The sequence below is a fragment of the Tamandua tetradactyla genome, chromosome 4 (assembly GCF_023851605.1).
Source record: "Tamandua tetradactyla isolate mTamTet1 chromosome 4, mTamTet1.pri, whole genome shotgun sequence".
NCBI classification, from domain to species: Eukaryota; Metazoa; Chordata; class Mammalia; order Pilosa; family Myrmecophagidae; genus Tamandua; species Tamandua tetradactyla.
Window position 1 is genome coordinate 28,796,641 of NC_135330.1, and position 23,806 is coordinate 28,820,446.

The following is a 23,806-nucleotide window of genomic DNA, read 5'->3' on the forward strand; positions in this document are numbered from 1 at the left end:
TGTTTTGTTTTGATTTTACTATTATTACTTTTATTTTTTTCTCTATATTAACATTCTATATCTTTTTCGGTTATGTTGCTAGTTCTTCTAAACCAATGCAAATGTACTAAGAAATGATGATCATGCATCTATGTGATGATGTTAAGAATTAATGATTGCATGTGTAGAATGGTATGATCTCTAAATGTTGGGTTAATTTCTTTTTTTCCGTTAATTAAAAAAAAAAAAAAAAAGAGAAGGGATAATTGGAGATGAAGGGATACAGACTGTACAACAGGACTGGATATAAAAACTCAGAAATGAACAGCACAATACTACCCAATTGTAATGCAATTATGTTAAAACACTGAATGAAGCTGCATGTGAGGTATAGGTTTTTTGTTTTTGTTTTTTTTGTTTTTTTTTCTTTCTATTATTGTTTTAATTCTTATTCTGTTGTCTTTTTATTTCTTTTTCTAAATCGATGCAAATGTACTAAGAAATGATGAATATGCAACTATGTGATGTTATTAAGAATTACTGATTGTACATGTAGATTGGAATGATTTCTAATTGTTTTGTTAATTCTTTTTTTAATTAATAAAAAAAAATATGGATTAAAAATAAAAAAAAAAAAAAAAAAAAAAAGAGAAAAGATAGATGAGAAGCTAATTTAGATTGGGGGATAAGAATCAGGGTAAACTCTTCTGAGGAAGTAACATTTTAAGTTGAAGCCCTAAAAGCATAGTTACAGCTTGTTAGCTGAAGAAGCATAATAAATTATGCTATAGGGGAACTTTTGTTCTGGCAAAATGATCAACTAGATGTCAGTATAAATCTTTCTGATATGGAGCATCTAAAACTGCTGGCTAAAATAATTAAAACGTCTTTTTAAGTGTGGCTAAATTGACTGGAAAATAAGGAAAATCTTTAAAAGTCTGATATTATGAGAAAATGTGAATCCTGAGATGTAAGTGAATTCTAAACCTGTATTTGTTCTCTGGGCATTTGCCAATCCCTAGTGGCCTAGACCTTGGGCTTTAATAGACTTGTGCAGAGGACAAAGGAAAGCCTGTAAATAGGTGAACTGGGGGGAAATAAGCCCATACCCACCACACACCTCACCTTCCCAGAGGACATAGTTGGGATAATCACCTGTCTTGGCCTTAGTACTTGAGTTGGGTGGGAGTCACATACTTCAATTATAGTCTTTTATATGATAATATATGTCATGGGGGAAAAAACAAAATAAATAATAAAACCTTCTAGACAGGAAGTACCATGCTGGAAGCCCTCAGGCAGGAAGTTGGTTGGCTGGTTCAGGTAACTGAAAGGCTGGTGCAGATTGAATAAAGAAAGTGGTGGGAAATGAAGTGGGAGATATAGATTGGGGACTAGATCTTTCAGGACCTTAAAGGCCTTTGTTATGATTTTTTCTTTTATCCTAAGCGCAATGCAAATCTTTTGAGGGGCTATCAAGATTATCTTCTATGAGAAGGAATAGATTGAGGAAAAGTAAAAGTAGAGGGCCACTCTAAAAGTAGAGGAAAAGAGGAAGCTACTGCAGTAATCTAGATAAGAAGCATTATGAAGATGGGAAGAAATAGATGGAGTCAAGTTATATTTTGAAAGTAAAATAGATCTAACCTGCTGATAAATTGAATGGAAATTTGAAAGAGACTAAGGTATAAAGGCATATTCCCAAGCATCCAACTTAAATAAGAGTTTGTCCAGAGGTTTTTTCCTGAGATGAGGAGTCAGTGGGGATATGGAGAGGAAGATCAAAGAATTCAGTTTTAGGATGTTGTGTTTTAGGAATATTGTTTGACAAATGAGAAAACAAAAATGAAAATAATACCCCTATTTGATGTGATAGAATTAAAGAAGTTTTAAAATATTTTTATGTAATTGAACTTATAATTGAATATGCCAATATTAGTGATAGTGAAACTTTACCTTTTACATCCAATTTATGGTGAATTTCAATGGGAGACAAATTTGTTAAGTAATAAAATTTCATTGTAATAAATATACCATTTAAATTTACATTCCTAGGATATAAGAGCTGGCTGTATTTGGAGGTAAAATATAATATTCTGGCAAAGACATTGTGGCAGAGATTGATTAGTTGTTCACCAAACCTATGTTCCTTTCCTGTTGCTGGCACAAGTGGACTACATTTTCCAGCCTCCTCTGCAGTTAAGTGTATCTAAGTGATAGAGGAAGAGAATGAGAGTAAAAAGAATATGCATTTCTTTCTTTGATCTGGCCCATTAAGAAAAATTAAAAGTTGTCTATTTAGTTTCCATACTCTCTTTTTCTGTCCCTTGTGCAGTTGGATACCGGCATCCAAAGTAACCTTGGAGGCCATGTGTTGAAGATGACAGGGGCTTTTGAGGGCTATCAAGATTATCTTACCTCCATCAATCAGGTTTCTTAAAAAGCAGTGTAGCTTAGAACCCCCCAACCTACCCTCCTGCCAATTTTGCATGTGCAAGAGATAAACTTCTATTATTCTAAATCAATAAGATTCTGTGATTGATGTTTTTCAGAAGCTAGCATTACATTAAAAGAAGTTATTAATTTTCTTTCAAGGTGGTATCATTCTCATTCATTTCTTTTCCAGTTGTTTCTGTGGCTGTTATCAAATGCGACCAGTCAGTTTAAGTGAGTAGATTAGGTTGTTGGGAGGTTTGTGCAGGGAGTAGGGATGGGGGTGGAAGAGTAAGATGCTCAAGGTATGAGATAGGAGTTGAAGAATATAATTGTTTTCTGCTCTCCATCTAAGAAAACCTTCACTCTTCCTTTATCTGGCCCATTAATTTATTTCAAGGGTCTGTACCTCTGTACCCACTCCTTACCTGCAACCTCATTGTGAAACAGAGTTGATAAAGACCTTCCTTGATCACTTCTCCCTTCTTTGCCTAGTATAACATTCATATATAGTCAGATTTACACACTGAGATTTAAAAAATCATAAAATCAAAGTTGAGAAATATTTTCTTTTCTTTATATATCTGATAATAGACGTCAGAGGGTCTCTTGTGGTGAACACTTTGGAGAGAGATGCAAAATGTTGCTGAAAATGTGCATATCTCTGTTAGGACACATAGGAAAATAGAACATCCCTTTTGGAGTCCTTGGCCAGTGGATTAACCAGTTAGACTTTGAGTTGTTCTCTTATTATTTATTTATCAGTCTCTTTTCCTTGCCTGATTCTCATGGCAAGGAAACACCAAACAAACGCAAATGTTCTTATTTTGATCGTTCTGTTCTACATATATAATCAGTAATTCACAGTATTGATATGTCTTAAAGTTTAGTATATCAGCTTTGAATTGACTGGTAAAATTAAACTTTCAGAAAGAATAAATTGGACTGAAGAAAAAGACATGAGTCAGAGATAAGAGTAGGATTTACAGAAGCTTCAGGGATATATAGAGACAGTATAAAGTAGCCTAGAAATTATGAAAAAAGATCTTAAGGTACCAGAGAAAAAACTGCCTCCCTCATTCAGGGGATTAAGGCTAAAAACGTACTGTTGTCAGGAAAATCTTCAGAGAAAGTATAGCGCAACCTTTGGCCAGAGAGCATGATGGAGGTGATGGGATAATGGAAGAGACTTGGCAATAAAAACAAATTCTGGATTTCTGATTTTTAAATGGCAGAACATTATCACCCTTCTCGTTTTACAAATCAACCAACTGCATTAGGAGAGCAAAAAAAAAAAAAAAAAAACCATGAACCCCATCTTCAAAGAAACTAGGATGCGTATGTAACCCCAAACCACAATTTGTGATGAAGAACAGATAAGTGCGACTGAAGAGAAGATGTCCACCGCTGCAGATCTCAGACAAAGCTGGAAGAACTCTCCAAGGGGCAAAATCAATAATTCCCAGTTTAGAACAATGGGATGTGAGATACAGTAATGAGGTGACAGCAGGAGCTTCCCCAGACCTGAAAAAAAAGAAGTAGGGTCATGAACTTGCTGAAAAACCACACAGACAGAATTGAAGGAGGTTGAAAGAAAGTGGATATGTAATAAATCTGCGATTGCTTATAGATGCTATGTGAAGAAGTAGAAGATTAAGTAAAAAGCTGTAATCATAAAAATCACCACTACACAAAAATACAAGCCTTCAAAATTATCAAAACATGTATGCATATATGCTTATATACTCAAACATAAATATGTAAAATAAGGAAAACACAGGCACATGGTAAAAGATTAAGAAGCAACAAAAATAGAAAATATAACAATATAAAATGAGAGAATTAAGTGCCTATGCTGTTTCGTATAAAAAAACGCTAAACTCACCTATTAAAGGAAAAAAAAACACAGATTGAACAAGCTTGCAAGCTGTCTTGAGCAACATGCCTAAAGTAAAGTAAAGGTTGAAATTGAAAAGATGGGCAAAGGCTTACTGGAGAACCACAAACAAAGAAAAGTAGGTATTGCATCTTTAATATCAAACAAAATTGAACACAGAGGTAAAAGCTTTGAGTCAAAAAAGGGAGATTTATAACAGTAATATCCATAATAATCCATAAATCAAAAACTACAGAAAATATGGAGAAGTAGTTACATAATATCAGTAAGGATTAATGTAATCTCTTGGTTCATAAGAGATAAAGTGGACAAAAAATAAGAAAAAGAAAACCCAAATAAGAATAATGAATAAAGCTATTTGGTATTTGTCAAAATTTGCATCTTAAAAACTATGGATAGACCTTTTTACAATGCAATGAAGACAACTTCACTGAATTCCAGTAGGAAAAATAAATACGCACAACATCCTCTGATCTCATTGTAATAACAATAAAAATTAGGAATTAAAAAAAAATTGTACCACCTGGTATTTTAAAAATTCTTACTTAGTTCTTGGGTCATGAAAAAAGCTATAGAAAATCTAGGGGGAAAAAAGCCACAGTGGAAACACTACATATCAGGACCTATGGGGTTGAGCTAAGACAGTTCAGAAGCACCTATATGAACAAGAGAGAAGAAAACTTTGTTTTCCTCCAAAAAGACATGTCCAAGCTCTAACCTCCAGACCTGTGAATGTGAACGCATTTGTAAAATAGGATCATGGAAGATGTTACTAATTAAGATGAGGCCAAACTGATCAGGATGGACTTTAATTATAACCTTGTCCTTATAAGACAGGACATTTGACCAGAGACAGATGATTGATGTAGAGACAGAGAGGTGGCCATGCGAGAGAGCAGAGATAGAGATTGAGTTATGCCGTCAGAACCCTACAAGACTTCAAAGGAAGCATGGCCAGGCTGAAACTTTGATTTCAGACCTCTGGCTTCCGAACTGTGAAACAATAAATTCCTGTTTTTTAAGCCACCTAGTCTGTGGTACTTTCTTACAGAAGTCCTGGAAAACTAAGAAAGAAGAAATCATTAGATAAATTTCTGACCCTGATAGTACAATTAAATGACCCTGTAGTGTTTTTGAGTATTTTCATTTTCTGTAGTCTTACTTGAGTTAATCCTATCTTGTTCCAATGGCAGTTTTTTCAAGACTTCATAAGTATAGTTTGTTTTTGAGTTGTCAGATACTAGCATTTGTATTTCAATTAAGAATTTTAGTTTAACGGTATTGGAGAGTGGTTTAATTTAATCAGTCATGCTTTTCATAAACTTTACCTGGAAATCTTGACTCTCAGACCACAGAGAACCTGACATATTTGTCCAGGTCTCCAGGGTATGGGCAGTGTGAGCGTAGGGAATTGCTTCTGTGGTTTCCAGCGCATCAAATTCTGAAAAGAAAAGCACAAAGCAGAAATGCTGTTCATCAGTGTCAGGAGCCCACGTTCAAAGCATGTTCATCGGGTGGAACAATACATAGGAACCTTTGATATCCAGGTTTTTTTTTTTTTTTCTTAGTGTTACTGTGGTAAACATAACATAAAATTTGCTGCTTAACCATTTAAGTATGATGACGCCAGAGGTTTGCTACAAGCCTGTTGAAGTTAGGGGATACTTGTGCCTTACGTACAACACCCTTGTACAGTGTCTGATAAATGGGAAACCCATGGATGAAAGTGTTAACAAGTGATTTTAATGACCATATGGGGGGTGTGATTAAGAAACAGAAGAAACCGTTTCCATTTTGCTTTGACAACCAAGTTTTTTTCAAGAAGCTATCAGTCATTTTAAATGGAACACTATTTTTCTTTAAGAAATGAAATTAAATATTTTTCTTTGTTTTACCTTTAGTGAAATTTTTCTAACTGTATCCTTGCTGATTTTACTGTGAATTGATCATTTAGAGCAGCACAAATTATGTTAATACCCTGCCCCAAACATATAAAATGAGTTTATCACGGTTCGTCGGTGTTTGAATTATGAAGGGGTAATAACTTCTATGCTATAAGAATGCTTGAAAGAAAGCAGGCTATTTTTCTTGAAGTACAGTTATCTTTTTATCTAGTTAAACTATTCCTTACATCTACATCTTCTAAATGAACCATACATTACAGATATTGGTTTAAAAAAAATTTCCCCTGGTGGACTCAGATTCTAGAATTGAGCATAACTGTTAAGTGAAGTATGTGAGGTGAGTACCTTAAGAGTCACACTCCCCCAGTCTTGGGGTTTGTTCATATGAAACTTAACCCCGCAAAGGGTGAGTCAAGTCTACTTAAAATTTAGGCCTAAGAGTCACCCCCAAGAGAGCCTCTTTTGTTGCTCAGATGTGGCCTCACTCTCCAGCCAACATGATGAGCAGTCTCACCACCCTCCCGTTCTCTGCGTGGGATATGACTCCCAGGGGTGTGGACCTTCCTGGCAACGTGGGACAGAGATCCTGGAATGAACTGAGACTCAGCATCAAGGGACTGATAAAAATCCTAGAATGAGCTGAGAATTAACATCAAAGGATTGAGAGAACCTTCTCGACCAAAAGGGGGAAGAGTGAAATGAGACTAAGTGTCAATGGCTGAGAGATTCCAAACAGAGTCGAGAGGTTATCCTGGAAGTTATTCTTACGCATTAAGTAATATCACCTTGATGTTCAAGATGTAGTGGAGAAGCTGGAGGGAACTGCCTGAAAATGTAGATCTGTGTTCCAGTAGCCATGTTTCTTGATGATGATTGAACAATGATATAGCTTTCACAATGTGACTCTGTGAATGTGAAAACCTTGTGTCTGATGCTCCTTTTATCTACCATATCAACAGATGAGTAGAACATATGGAATTAAAATAAATAATAGGGGGAACAAATGCTAAAATAAATTTAGTTTGAAATGCTAGTGATAAATGAAAGCGAGGGTTAAAGGGTATGGTATGTATAATCTTTTTTTTTTTCTGTTATCGTTTTATTTTTTTCTGTTGTCTTTTTATTTCTTTTTCTAAATCGATGCAAATGTTCTAAGATATTAAGAATTACTGATTATATATGTAGAATGGAATGATATGTTAATGTTTTTGTTGTTAATTTTTTTAAATTAATAAATAAAGATTTTTTTTTTTAAAAAAAGAGTCACACTTCCAGCCTCAGCTCAAATGATAGCTTTGCTCCAAAGATCAAACGTGGCTCTGGTAGACTATTTTTAAAGATAACTCTTGATGATCTTTGCTAAAGGAGGGGGAAAAAGTGGTACAGATCAACCTAAAATGAGGTGGGCTCTCTCCTGCATTCAGGATTTTTCTCTGGCATGTTTGTCTTCTAAATGATCCTTCTCCTAGATTGAAATTAAATTTAATTCACTCTTTCAACTCTCCCCCTGGTAATGAATGTTTCAGAGGTGTGATGGTCAACAGTGGTGTGCTGGCCACAAAAAAGAAACAAACTTGTGGCAATAAGACTTTGATATACCGCCAGATGTCACAACATGGGCTGTCCAGGGTAAATTAAGCATTAGCACACCATAGTTTTGTTTTCAGCAATTTGGATCTGTGCAGCTTTGGGGAGGGATTGCAAATAGATGGTATAATAAGCTTATGTAACAGATTTTCAATGCATAAATATTGTCACAGTAGTAGGATTAACTTCATGTTTTTTGCATGTGTTCAATGATTTCATGAATGAACCGCATAGCAGGAAATCAAGTAATATACATCGCAGACCTCATATTACATATACATATATTTTGAGGCAAAAGAATCTCCTAGGGGGGTGCCCTTATTTATAAAACTCTAGAGCAGAGAGGAAGGTTTATAATGTTTTAATAGCACAAATCTTTCCTTGTAAAAAATGAGATTATTCCTTCAGAAACCATATAAATTACTGAAGGGAATTATGACCAAGAATATGTTTTAGGTGAATAGATACCAAATGCCCATATCACTAGATGATTACTATTCTAAATATTTTTCCATTAGCTAGTTTCAGCTCAGGAAATAGATTAGACCCTTAATGGCCTTAGCAACCAGGAAATGAGCATTATGTTTATAGATTTCACCAATGAATTAGAAATAAAATGCTTGTCTATTAAAAATTGTTCTATAGACTCAATAGCAGTGCTTTAAAAAAAAATTTTTTTTAATGTTTTGCTCTCTCTTCCTCCCTTGTCCCAACCCTTTTCGTATGTGTTCATATCAATAAAAGAATTTCCTGAAATTATATTGAGGGAAAACCTGATCTTAAATTAAGCGTGGGGAGTCAAATTATTATTTCCTTTTTGTTCCCAATAATGGAGACCACCCATTTCTGGCCTTGTTCTGGGGTCCATAGCAAGTCTGAACCAGGGTGCCCACCGTGAACCCTATGATGTCTCCATTCAGTCCTGGTGCCTCTCCAGTCTGAAAGCTCATTTTTACCTTAAACTCCTAGAATTTAGCTACACTTGGTGAAAGATGGAGTATGACTGTATCTAATCAAGTGCTCTTGATTAAGAGTGGAGGATTGAGTTAAAAAACTCCAGAGAGGCTGTCCAGCTTTTATATCATATGAGTTTCAATTCTAGACTGAGTCTGATTTCGTAGAATCCTGAAGTGAGCATTCCAGTTCTATGGGACTTGTTTTCTACGCCTATTAAACAAAGATACAGACGCGCTCTTGAAAAAGAGGGACTGTTAAAAGCAGTGAAGTTTTTGAATGGGAAGGCTGCAATCAAGTTGTTTATAAATGGACTGGGATTAAAAGGTATTTGTTTTGTTTTGTTTTTTTTTTGATGGGGGTGTGGAAGTAATATGTTTATTTTCATTATATGAAGAAATTTCTTTCAGTTTCTTCCTATAACCTATTGAGAAATTTGGGAGTTTCTTGACTTTTTCATTTTGATACCCCGGATGTTTAGCTCTGTATTCTGTACATAGGAAACATTCAGCAAGTATGTAATCTCCTAAATTTTGCTGAAGTACCACTTGAAAAAGTGAAATTGTATCAATTATCTTTTGGTATTTGAATTGTCTTTGTGCTTTTTTTTTTTAATTATTATGGTAGCATATATACAACATAAAACTGCCCATTTTAACCATTTTGAAGTATATATTTTAGTGGTTTTAATTATATTCACAGTGTTGTGCTATCATCACCACCTTCCATTACCAAAACTCCAGCACCTCAGGCAGAAACTGTATGCCTGTTAAGTGTTAATTCTCCATTCCTGTCCCTGGTAACCTGTAATCCATTTTCTGTCCCTGTGAATTTGCATACTCTAGATAAGCCTGTTTTTAATGATAAATTGATATTCAGGCAATGACCTTCTTTTGTCTGTACTAACAGCATAGCATAGCTTTCGGTAAGTGACCAGTTCAAATGGGAATATAATTTGTACTCTTAATTTTAAAATATTATATAATCCCATTCCCATCCAAATGCTCTCAAAAAACCCGATCAGTTGCACATTGGAATACCTGGACAAATTTAAAATACAGCTTTAAACCTGTACAGAAGCAGCCAAAGGTCAACACCGTGTTTTACTGGACTTTCCTTTTATTTCTCTGCTTATTTTTAAAGTTACGGCTTTGATTAAAAAGTCCCAGAATGAATGCATAAGAAAACATTTTCAGAATTTAAGAGTTTGCGATATAATTAATATCTCTTTCTTCTCTCCAGCCGCCACCCCCCAAAAATAACAGAAAATCTAGTTAATCAATTTATATGAAACAGTAACCTAGAAGAAGAGTGGTTGTATGACAGCTGCTTCCCTTTCTCACTGTCAACTACTTTTATGGTTTTCCACCAGCAACAATTTCCCCTTGATAGGAAGCACTTACCTGGTTCAGAGCCGTAAAACTACATCCATCACTTCCCTAGTGCTTGTTCTATGGACCCAGGGCCTGAGATTTATAGTTTATAAAGCATTGGTTGGTCATACCCTGCCACACCCCAGTAAAGGCAAAATAATCTCTTTTCTTCCCCTAGGCTTTGTTTCTTCTCCCTTCTTTTGTTATTTTCTCCCTTTCTTCTTCTTTGTTTAAGTGGTTTTCTGTTTTGCTTTGTTTTTTGTTTTACTATTTCAGTTGGTTACTAGTCTGTAGGTTTTAGTTTCCCAATCTGTAATTCAGAAACTGGATGATAATCTCTAAAGCTATTTCCAATACTGTGTGAACTTGTGGCATTGTATATTTTTTAATAAATATGATTTATCTACCTCTTCATGATAAAATTCATCAAGAGATCATTGGTCTAAGGTAAACATTGAGAATGTGAAAGTATGCTATCGTTTAGAACACTCTCATCTCTAAAATTCATGGGTACTACTTTGTAGAACAGAGTCAGTCGAATAATAATATATATTCCAACATATAAATCATTAATCCTGACATAAACAATACCTATACTATTGAGATGCCCACAGGTGATTTGTCAATAACCAATTTGTGATTCCCCAATTCTAAAAATGTTTAAGTGCTCTGGTTATAATCTATGAAGGCAAGAAGCTTGTCAAAATAAAAGAAAATTCTCCAGAGATATTCAATGACATTGATAATTTTCAGTAGGATTTGAGATAATAAAAACACTGAAATTATAAAAATTATTTTAAAGAATCTAACGGTTCAAGATGCAAGGGTAGAATTCTTGCTTGTCATGCAGGAGACCCGGGTTCAATTCCCAGCCCATGCCCTCCCCCCCCAAAAAAATAAGCAAACAAATAAACAAAAAAACAACCAAACAAAAATTTGTCAAATGGTGCTGCAATGGCAGGATACTTACATGGAAAAAGAATGAAATGTGACCCCGCCATACAGCATATATATATATATAAAAGTATCTAATGGTTAGAAGTCAATTTGGGATGAAAAATAACTTTCAGTAATTTGAATATATGTCTGTGACTCTCATCCTGGACAGTTTTGCTCCCTAGAGGACATTTGGTGATGTCTGAAGACATTTTTGGCTATCATAATCTAGAGTGAGGTTTCTACTTATATCAAGTGAATAAAGGCTAGTGATTGTGCTAAACCTTGTATAATGCATAGGACAGCCCTTGACAACTGGCACAAAATGTTAATAGTACCAAGACTGAGAAATCTATCCGTGACTCTATGACTCATTATAAGACCTTTACAATTTGGAGTGTCTGCTCATTTAATTCCAGTAGGTCATGAAAATGAAAGTCATTAAAATCTCGTAATTCAGCCATGCATACATTTACAAGCTGTTTGCTTATTCCTTTGTCTTTTACTCTTTCTTTCCCGGGCAGTTAGACCTTCCTTCACAGTGGATTCTTGAGCTTGATCTAAGAGGGAAAACAAAAAAGAGAAAACTCCCAAAAGATCCTACTAACTGGTAGTAGGTGTCCCACCTGAGCAGGTTTAAAGATTAGGTAAATCTTTATAGATGATGATTCTTATAGCAGTATGCTGTGAAACTAGAATAGACTTGACCAATCATTTAGTCCAACACTTGTTCTAAAATAAAGGGAGAAACCTAAAGCAAGAAACTACTTATCTAAACTTAACCTGGGGTATTGGCTGCAGTCGTTAGTTTCTGCATCAACATTTGCTCAGTGTGAACTTTAAGAAAACCTGAGGAGGAGTTGATTTTGTGAATAAGGGGCTTGGCAGTTACAACCCTGTACCATTATGCACGTTTCAACATAATGTTAAAAATGGGAGGGAGAGAAGTAGAGAGATGGGGTGGGGAATTTTCCCTTGAATACTCAAAATGATAGAACTGTATTGCACTTCCTGTGTATCTGTTCTACCCCACAACAGTTGGAATTCTACAGTAATTTCCTCCCAGTTATTTGCCTGTTTCCTTTTTCAGAGTTTCTGTTGTTATATCTAGTGGATTAAACAACACTTCTCTTTACTCACTGAGTTGATACAGTAAGATTTGTAAAAAGAGTTGTCATTCCAAAATGCTGATTATAAAGAAGATATTTTTTAGGGATCTGGTAGTTTTTAACCACATCATGAAGCTATAGCTTTACTAATTTTATGTTACAATAAGACTTTTTTTTTTTTTAAGTACAAACAAACTAGGGTGGTGACACATCCTGAAACTGGGGATTTGATAAAAATAATATTAGAAAAAGGGATTGAAGGAGCTCACTATTAGTAGTAGTGATTGGAGTTTTTTGATCTGATTTCATAATCATTCAAAATAATTAGGCTATTGAGTGTATCAGGTGAGGCTCACCATTTAAATAAAGCTAACATATTAATGTGTTAAAATACCTTCATATTTGGTGCTAGTGACAAACAAAACACTTAGCTGGGCACTAAAATCTCTCTTACTTTAAAACCTGATTAACAAGTTAAAGCTTTTTTCCTTTCTGCTTTTCAAATGCTATTCCCTAAATTGCATCCAATTTGTCTTTTTCTGAAAACCTGCTAATTTCATGCACCTTAGCCCTGCAGAAGAAATGTTACTTAGCAACTGCCAAAATAACTAATGGCCTATATCTGTTAAAGGCTTAAAGGATTTATTTAATTTAAATATATATGTTTTTTTATTGACCATCAAAACTAAGAGGAAGTTTCACTTTTAATTTCCTCTGATTTCTGTATTTGCGTAATTCATTTACATATGGGTTGTTCTGTAGCAAAAACAAAGCAAAACACAGTGTATTTAATGTGAATGTCTCTTTTCTCCCTTCAATCTCTTGGTAGTATTGCTCTGTGTTCATCGTTTGCTTTATTTCATCTATTCCATCAGAATACCCTAGTACTGATATATGCTTAGTAAAGAAATGCTTTCTGAGTGATTGAATAAAGAATTTTACCATATTGCTTTTTGTAACTGTGAAGCTATATATTTTTTGAAAATATATTAAGATTTTAAGAGAGAGAATTACTTTGAAATTGTTAGTATTGTCTGTATTGGTTTTACTTTTGGCGATTTGACCCTGAAGCTTCCCAGAAGAATCATGGGGGGTCAGGGGTAGGGGATGGGCAATGATGCTGTCACATTACAATATCCTGTCACTTGGCAGTTTATTCCTAGCTATCATTTGGCTTTGGACTGTACATCTGATTGAGGTTTAAGCCTTCCCACTGTGACATACAAAGCTTTATTATTTTCCAAATCTTAGAACTATTTTCTTCACTCTGCTCCTCTTTAATTGCCCTGGAATAAAGATAAAATACCAGATTTGCTTACTGCTCCCTCTGTGTTTTGTAGTGATGAAAAGTTGTACCACTTGTACAATGAAGAAAAGCACAACCAAATTATATTAATAGTTCAAAGTCAATCTACATTAAAGAGAAAAATGTGTGTTTCAAAAAGAACTTTTCTCTTGAAATCAAGCTCCTTTCCAAAATGGCTGCTTTGGAATTCTATCTTGCAGAGAGGCTTCAGGCAAATGTATAGCTTATTTTCTTTCACAGGAAAGAAGTCCTGGTGTATCGTCTTGCATAATGCTTAACTGCCCTCCACGTGCAATAGAGGGGTTTCTTTTTGTGTGTGTGTTAATGGAATATCTTCAGTAAGGCATTGCCCTACTATAAAATAAAGTGGTGTTTTGTGTGTGTGCTGTGTTTTAAGCAATATTGAATTACTTGTAGCTACAGTGACTATAAATAATAGAAGAGAAACAGTTCCTCTCCAGTTGACTAATACAAAACTCATTTATAAACTATGCTCTGTGAAACCATACATGCTGTTTTTACATCTCATTTATGTTATCAGCCTTTGTAAAATAACTGTAGTTAAGTTTAAATATGTAAAATAAAGACCAGTTATTTAGTTATTTATATTTACTGATATAAATACAGTAGATACCAAATGGCTTAAGACAAAAATAATCTTTTAAGAGATATACATGTATGAGCAAGAGCAAGAGCCAGAGAGAAGAGGGAGGAAAGGGAAGCAATATGAGAAAGAATGTGTTTGAGGGTGAAGTTTAAACTCTGAACATTAACATCTTAACATTAAAATAAGCTTAGTCAATTTTACCACAGCAAAAAAGAAACTTACAAACTTGTTAATAGTGAATGAAATAATTAATAAAAGCAGCCTATTATTAATACTTAAATTCTGTGTGTCAAAGCCCAGATTCACTTTTTTTCTTTATAAAGTTCAATATCATAGCATTTTGCTTAACGTTAAATTCTTTTGGCCAACCTTATTACCAGCTTCCCTATAATATTCATTTAGGGAGATCTTTTTACATGGGAATAAAAAATTGAAAGTATGGCTGAAAAACATTTCATAATTAAAAATCTCAAATACTGGACCTTGTATTTATTTTAGCTTTTAATTTTAACTTGTTCCCCAAGCCTAGTCATTTGACAGAGATGATTAGAAATAACATCTGCTATTTAATGTCACTGTTTAGTGTTTTTCTCTTTCCCTGTTTGGTACATTTTAAAGAAGAGACACCAGTAAGAGATGGAATGTTAAAGAACTAGTTAGCCATTAGGAGAAGCAAAGGAAGTATTATTTGCTTAGGTTGTATGTTCACCACATTAAGATTTAATGCATATTCATTTTGCATTTTGATCATTTATACCAGATTGGCTAATATATAAACATTCCCCTAGTCACAGCTAATTAAAGTAACTTTTTGTTTCACCATCTTTTCAATAACATTTTGATATTAGTTTATTTTAGTGTTGTAAATCATAATCTCATATTACATAGCATAATTAAAAGTCTCTGCAAATATGTACTAAGATGAATATAAAGCAATAGTTTATAGCAGTTTTGAACATTTAAAAATTTTAACAACTACAACTGAAGATTTTAATACAGGGTAATATGAACAATGTGATGAGTGAACATCTAACAGTTTTAGAATAATTGCCAGAGAGCTGTTTGTTTTGCCTCTGATTCCTTAGGTATCTTTGGTTAACTGGTAAATGGTTCTTTTTCTAAACATTTGAAGGCTTTCTTAGGTCTCAAATGACATTTTAAGTGAAAAAGGTATGTCACAGAATATATCACGGAAAATGGTCATAATATTAAAATTTGTTATTGAAACTAAAATTCTCACATACACTTGAGCAGCTATGTAGACACTAAAATGATCTCTTAGCTTGGCTTAATTTGATGAGTAATTAAAGCATAAATAATTTAACTATCTGTTTTTTTGCCTTGATTATTCTTAAACCTGAAATGATCAGTTTTTGGAAAGTTTTTTTAGACTCCACATAAAAAAAAAATAACTCTCATTCAAATGAATGAAATTGGGGTGTCCTGAGCATTGCTACTGCTGCAACTGCCACTACTAAAATGCTATTAAGCACTTTTTCTAGGCCAGATGATTTGCATGTATTATCTCATTTAATCCTTAAAATACCTCAGTGAAGTCCATTCTTTTATTTGCCCCATTTTTCAGAAAAAAAACCTCAGGCTTAGAGGGAAGTTGTTTGTCTATCAGATGGAGGTGACAGCAGAGATTCAAACCCAGGACTCTGACTCCAAAAGCCATGCTTTTGTCTACCATGATTGCTTACTAGGCAAACACCTGAAATGAGTGTGTTTCAAAATGTCTTTAGGGGAATGATGCCTACCAATCTGTTATAGTTTTCTCTTAATAACCTATTTCAATAGAGCTTTCAAAGAAAGAATTACTCCTTAGGATCTTCTACATTGAACCCGCTATACATTTTGTGTTAATATTATTTTACTCTTAGGCATTTGAACAATTTACTATTGCTCATAAAGCAAGCAAAGTCAATTTCTAACATCCTAGAAGCCACTACTGTCAGGTCATTTAAATAATATTGCGTCAATCCATGTGTCTATGCAGTAGACGGTTAATTTGTGAATTACACATCAGGAACTTGAGGACAATTGACAGTTTGCCTTCAGTCTTATATTTTTCTTTATATTTACAAATGCCTTATCAATAATGGTATTAGATGCAATACAAGTTTTTAGTTTGTATTTTCAATAAACAATCATAAAATGTTAAACACTGAGAGGAGGAATATAGAGTCCAGCATTGGAAACTTAAAAGCTTCTATTTCAGTATCTGTATGTCAGTTATCAAGAATGAATTCCTCTTTCTATTTTGTTCTCTCATATTTATACTGGTGGGGGGTGGAAGGTAGGGGGAAAACTGATCCTTTGCAATCACATATTTTTCAGTTCTAATCCTGGCTCTGATTTGTTAGCAATTGAAATTTAAATAAATTACTTAAACTCTTGGAGTGGTAGTTGCCTCCTCTGTAAAATGGGAATAATAAAACCAGCCTAGTAAGAACTAATGAACTTATTAAGAACTAAATTAGATAATGTAGCAGCACAATGTTAAATATTTGTTACTTCTTCCTTTCCCATTTATTCCGATTTTAAACTCAGTTATCTTTTAAATAAAATGGATCCCAAAGTTTATTGGCCAGTTCTAAAGCTTCAGGAAGAAGTGCTGCTCTTAACCATTACTTAGGATATTTCTTTTGACTTTGAGATACAAATGAACAGTGGAAACTCTGATTATGATGTAATTTTAAAGAAGGATTATGTATTTCCACATGATAGCCCATAGTAACAGTGTTTTGTTGCTCTTGTTAAGACAGATAAATACAACAAATGTTCTCTTTGTTCCCCGTTCTTTTCACAATTGCTCAAATTAATAAGAGGTAATTGATTATACTCTGCATTATAGTCAGGAAATTGAAGAGGGCAGTTAAACTATTGATTTTCTTCTTTTCACGCTATCAAGTCTTTCACCTCCTCTTATTTCTTGCAATCATTCATGACAGAAAAAAAAGTGCAAATTACCAAATTGCCCCCCAAATAAAGCTATACCTAAGAAGATGGACTTTAGGAGAACCTGACAGAGAATCAGAGTTGTGTAATACCTCTTACTTGTCCCTCAATTTTTTTCTAATTGGATAAAGGCATAGAAAGAAAATAATATAGACATTATGTTCTAGTATACTGAGAACACTTCCCTCCTTTTTCTAAGGGTTAAAATCCTGTCTCCACTTCTGTTTATTGTGGATAGTATTGCCCCTATGGACATGATTTTTTATTAATGTTATTAATAATAATAATAACAGCTAATTAGTCAGATACTTTCCAGAGCTAGGCACCTTGCTGAGGGCTTCACATAACTTTCTCATTTTCCCTCACAATATGATCCCTGTTCTTATTCTCTTATTTTAAGGATAAGAAAACTAAGGCTGTGGTCACACAGCTAGTGAATGACAGAGCCAAGCATCAAACCAGGTTATACTGACTCTGGAGCCTATGTGGTAACCACAGTATTATCCTTCTTTCCTTGTGACAAAACTGGAAGCTGGAAAGTCAGAAACTCCACAAACTTCAGTGATTCCCTTTGGCCTACCTACCAAATATTCCAAATTTATAGACCTGATATTTGAATCCTACCGCAGGCAGATTCAAATGGTTGCCTTTGCAACCTTATTTGCTATGTCCAACATCAGTTCACCACTTTGGCTAGGTTAATTTAGTTTTTCCTGTAAAAAAAAATTATTTGCTCTGCCTATCTAAATTTGATGCTCTACCACTTTTCCCTCAACTTCTTTTCATGAAGCCTTCCCTGTCCACAGAGGGGCTTCATTCTGTTATGATCTTATATGACTTATTATTGCATTTATTATTTGACAGACATAGTGTGTATTTTATTCTGTAATCTGCATGTATGTGTCTGAAGATATCAGTGCTTGAGAATCAATAGTGTGTGGCATGTGGCAGATTATTGGGATATGTTTGTGCCTCCGCTAATCATCCTTGAATAATGAAGGGCCTGTGACTTGGGGCCAGACACGTGAATTTGTATCCTGTCTGTTCCATTTCTAACTGTGAGAATTGAGGCTAACAGTTAAACTTCTCCACACTTTGAAAGTAAAACAAGAATGATTATGGGCCCTAGCTCATTGGTTTATTGTGAAGAGTAAATGAGATTCTGTGCCTGGGACAGAGAGCACATAATAAAACTAACTGCTATTACAAAATTTTTAATAAATATTGGTCATTATTACAACTAGATTGTATGAGTTACTAGAGTACAAATTCTGTAAGCCCCACTCATGCACATTATAGACACTTAGTACATGCTGTTTTGTTGTGTTTTTTTTTTTTTCAATTGAGATATAATTCCTCTACTATAAAATTTACCAAGTAAATGCAGTTTCAACTGCAGGGTTTCAGCTGGCGTGCCCTGCTGCAAGCTGCTAGTACTTAACCTATTGCAGGGGACAGAGGACCCATAAGAAAAAGATTCTTCCAGGCTAGGGGGCATCGGACCTGCAGGAAGAACTTGAGACAAATAAACACTTGAGTGAAAATTAGTTTATACCCTGTTGTTGCTCTTCCCTAAACTTATCTTCCCATCTAGTAGGAAGGGAGTGAAGCTGAAGATGAAGATAGAGGAGATTTTCTCTTTGGGAAAAAACTCCTAAAGCCTGAAAGTCCCGGTGTTCTTTAGAGCTTAACCAAAGTAAAAACTGTCACAAGCCCCTACACTCACGTTTTGATATTTTTGTTATCTGTTTCCTTTGATTTTCAGTAGAAAATCTCAAAGAAAATCCTCTTTTGCTGGTTTTCGCGATAAATGGTAATGTTATTGGGGTGATTGTGTTGTATTTCACAGCCCGATTTGTGAGGAGAGAACCCCAGAGGTATTGAGGTTTATGGCAGCTTTAAAATGGAAGTGAGACCAGTTAAGGCCCTGAGCAAAAGGGCCCCAGCAGCCCTGTAAACAAGGCCAGTGGTTTAGCAGCCTCAGGAGTAGTGAAGTTATTTACCTTTTAGCAATTTTTAAAATTACTCTTTTTGTCCATGTTGGTTTATTCCCTTTCAAGATGTTAGTTATGTGAACCACTGTGACCTAAATGGATAAGAGGTTAGAGACCAATGTTAGTCTTTTTCTTATAATGCAGTATGGCTGATCAACATGCAGGAACCATATTAAATGCAGGTTTTATTAGAAGTACATGGATAGATGATGGCATCTAGTTGTAAAAAAGTGAATATGAAAGATCATCCATGTGGAATGGTTTGACTTTGTTGTTAGTAAAACTTTTTTAAAAAGTTACTGGAATGCTTTAGAAATTAAGGCAAAGTTACTGGTAATTCCAGTACAGTTGTTTTCTCAGCTTAAAGTGGGACAGGGTGAAGCAAGATAGCATTACTTGTATTCTTAGACGTGTCTGAAACCATCCTCATTTGTGGGTGATAGCAAATACCAGTGAATGCTTGCGAACACTTGAAATACTTATTTTTCATTAGGTGAAGTTTAATGTGAATGTGCTGCCTGTGGATTTTAGTGTTACAAATAAGACATATAAAAAGTTGAATTTTTATTAAAGAGTTGCCCTATTCTTTCACAGTCTGGAATCTACCTTGGCCTCATTCTTTGTAACAAAATGCAAATGAAGAAGTGAGATAGCCTGTTAAGCGAGTATTTATGTCCCACTGGTTTTTCTTGTCTTAGTTTAACTCTGGGGAATTTGATATATATTTTTAAGAATCTGCAATTTCTGAGGTTTTGAATTTGCCTAGAATTACTAGGAAAGATAATGAGGTGAATGGTTGGAATTTGACACAATAATGGTTTTCTTTATTTACTTTTGCATGAATTAAAAGAGAACTAAGATTTCACTTATTTATCTTTTATTTTTCATTCTTTTTCCCTTGTGAAAACTCAGTATGTGTTCACTGGACTATTCTGTAATTCCAGAATATTCTGAGAAGTTCTTCTATTGATACTTCTATCTTTTCTCATTTGCATCTTTATCTTTTGTTCCCCCTCTTTACACATTTGCATTGTTCGATGTGCTCTCCTAAGTGTACATAGGAAACTGTTTGGAATATAGGTTTTCTATTATTAAAAAATTAGTTATAGGACGGGCCATGGTGGCTCAGCAGGCAGAGTTCTCACCTGCCATGCCGCAGACCCGGGTTCGATTCCCAGTGCCTGCCCATGCAAAAGAAAAAAAAAGTTATAGAATTTTGTCTTAGAGGGTTTTTATTTTAAATGTCAGCACAATGAATGTTTTGATTTTCAGGATCCCTTAAAACTGAATCATTCTAGAATAGTTCTGGATTACATCCTTGTTTTAACATGAAGACAGCTTTTTAAGTCCCTTAAAAAACTGTAAGGACATTTATGCACTAGTGCACCAGGGATGCTTAGGCAGGAGGAGCTCTCTGCAGGGGGTTCGGGATGTGCTTGTGGGGAAAACATCTTTCTAGCTTCTAGACCATATTTCTGCCATGGTTATTTTGTCCTTTCCATCTGATCCTGATTTCATGGCTGTTGTGATAAGAATGTTCATGTAAAACCTGAGACATAAAAAAGGGTATCTATAGCCACAAGGATATGAGGTGGGATCAATTTTTAATCTATTTGCTGTTCTGACTGGTAAATAACAAAATACTACTCCCATAATGAAACACCCTCGCTTTGCTGCATTTGGGAAGAACACGGCAATAGAAAAATGTCTACCTCTTACTCGAGTTTTTCTTGTTTATTTTTTTTGCATGTTTCTAAATTTAATGCTTGAAAATACATGTCCTCCGAGGGTCAGGATGGGATTGGACTCATACTATGATCTAGGTATTTTTGTTTAAAAATTGCAGTCTTAGAAGATGACAGTGGGACAAATTCAGCTCCCTGAGCAATAGATAATTTCTTTGTAAATTTGTAAAGCATTTAAAACTCCTTAGAGGTAGTTTACTTGTTAAAATTTTCTGATCTTAATGAGATCTAAAGAGGCTTTTGAAAACTATTTTGTAGCCAGTTTGGCCTCTGAATATAAAGACTGTAAAGAGTACTGTAGCTAACAGAAAGTATAACAACTGTCACTGAATCCCCTTTTATAGCAAAAGAGTTATTATAAAATCCAAGCTAGGATATAAAGTAGACTGTGTTTGTTGGGATACATTATAGCAATCCTAGGGAGACATTCTTAACATCTGGGATTACTATTACCCTTTGATTCTTATTCTAATACAGAATAAAAAGGTGTTCCCGCCTCCAAACACCTCCCCCCCTCCCCATAAACCTGTTCAAGACATGCTGCTTTTGACTTTCAGAGCGTACTTTGAAAATGGCTGCTCTATTCCATCCCTCTCAATTTACATGACCATGAGGAAATTGAAACCTAGTGAGGTTAAGTGACTGGCCCCAAGACAGACAACTAGCTAGTTCCTGCTTGAACTGGGGACCATTTTTTGATCACCACAATTGCCTCATTTTCTACTGCCTATTTGATACATAATCCTTTCCTGATGATACATTTTAGCAGCAAATGGTGTTGTCTGCATTACACGCATTGACCTCAGGTAATTCTCCACCCCCATGTCTTTTTCTTCCCCCGTGGAATTGGATGGTGTGAACTGCAAAAACTCAGGTGGAAACAAATATGGAAGATCAGTGGTTCTTAGTCCACTGGAAAAAGGCAAAAGAGATATCTTGCAAAGGGAGTAAAGGATTATATGTAAACATGACTGTGTACAACAGCTCCAGAAGTTTGGGGATGTATTGGTATAACTGTTGTTTCTGAGACCAGAGAAAATGGCTTTAGAAAAAAGAGAAAAGCCAGTACAGCACAAGATTTCACAGCTTCCTGGAAATATTCTTTTCTTTGAAACCACAATTGTGCATTTTATTGTCGGAGAAAAGAAACACTCCAAGTTTTTCTTCCCTAGACTATGAAAATAAATCTTGTTGGAACATTTTAAGGGTAACAAAAAAATTAGGGATGCAGATCAACTTGGAATCTTTAACCAAGAAAATGCATGCACTGGTCGCTTTGATAGAGGGCCTCTGATTTAGAAATGAAATATTAGTAATACTTCTCATCACCATGGTAATTAGAACGTAATCTCTTGAAGACAGAAAATTGAAGCTTTTAAAATGTTTACCTAAGAACCTGGGTAGAATTCTAAAAGATTGGCTTATTTGAAGTTAACTTCTGTTTTTGTAAAATTAAAAGTCATTAGTCTTTGTTTCTACAAAATGTTTTGCACTGTTATAGTCCTGGTGCCTTAGTTTATGAGTTTAATACACTGCATCTAGCATTATTTGATATTATTTTCCCATTCCAGTTTTCTTCGGTTATAAATATTCTTCCTAACCAAGAAGATTACCTATTGTTACACTGAATGCTTTCCCAGGGTGCAGAGGGGACTGCTCAAATGCGGTTATAATTCTTGTTTGCCCTTGGGCGGTTGCCAGCAGGGAGTAAGGCATTATGGGAAGTAGTTTCTTTACCTTCCACAACAGGTGTCTTTGTCAGTGCACCTTATTCAGATATCAGTGCGCGGAAGCACTGAGTCACTGTAGCAAAGAAAAATATGAAAGCAAGAGGAATTGCTTTTACATCCAGAAAATGGTGCTACAAGATAAATCTGAAATCTTCTGGTGCTAGTGAATTCAAGAAGAGGTTCACAATATCTTTTAAAGTACTCCTGAAAAGATAAAAGGAATTTTAAAGGTATGAACTGCCTGGATGCCTTATAATGCCTTTTCTGCTGATTATCATGTTAATTATGTTAATTGTTACCTGGTTGGTCAGCATTAAGAAATTCTTTTTATATGCTGGAAAAGATTTTGTCAAAAATAAAGCTTAAAAGACAAAGCTGCAATGTAGGAAAAAAAGTGGAGTAAATACTTAACTGGCTCCAACATGGGAAAAACCTAGTTTGAAGCTCATTAAATCTTGAGGATTTATTTTGAGTATTGCATTTTTTGTTCAAATAAGCTTATTAGAATTGCTTCTGTTTCCTAGCAATACTGTGTGTTTTCCCCCTTCCCTCTGTGTGTGTGTTTAATCTAGAATGCTATGGCAGTTGCAGAATTTTTCTGTTAACGTTTAAATGTAACGTTCTACTATTTAAATAATCATGCTAATCTAGGTGAAGATCCATTAGAAAGATCTGAGAAAACAGGCTATAGATTTCATTTAGAGTTTTGTTCATTTGTTTTCTGAAAAGTTAACAAACCTAAGAGGACATAATCTTGCTATTTGTAATTAGACTAAAAATCCCAACCAATAGCTGTAGATCTTTTGATTTTAGACGAACATTGCCAAGTTGATTTCTAGTTCTAACAAATTTTTTTCTCATAGTACTGCAGTGTTATATATAGATTCTATTAAAAGCCAAGAAGATATAGTGTAAATAGGAATGTTGGGAAAACAATTTTTGGGGTATTTTATCTGTTCCCCATTTCTTTTTTTGCTAAGAACTTTTTTCATGAAATTAGCATACATTACATTACCTGTCTTATAATTTAAGCAATTTTGTCATGATAACATTGTGGTCACCTTTCAAATTTTTAATCTTGGGAATATGGAAGTTCATTTATGGTTCCGGATGTATTTTTAAAAACCACTTCTGGTGGCCAAGGCACAACAATTCATGGCTATCTGCTGATTTGGGCAATTAAGAGAAACCTCTAACCTTAAAAAGAAAAGATGGAATGAACTTTTATGTATGGGAGGAAAAAAAATAATCCCTTTAGAAAATAGACCCCTGTATTGCTTTCTCAATAGTA

At 34.6% G+C, this 23,806-nt stretch overlaps 1 protein-coding gene across 17 annotated transcripts in view; it reads left to right on the forward strand.

Annotated features, from left to right (window-relative positions):
- The window catches only part of RABGAP1L (RAB GTPase activating protein 1 like), a 734,005-nt gene that overhangs the window by 606,532 nt on the left and 103,667 nt on the right, over window positions 1–23,806 (forward strand). Inside the window, exon 1 of one of the 17 annotated variants that reach the window (XM_077157049.1) lies at window positions 632–22,745. The exons of the other annotated variants lie outside the window; for them this stretch is intronic. The gene's annotated coding sequence lies outside the window, so the exon portion shown is untranslated. Of the gene's footprint in view, window positions 1–631; window positions 22,746–23,806 lie in introns of those variants that run through there. 17 annotated transcript variants of the gene reach the window in all.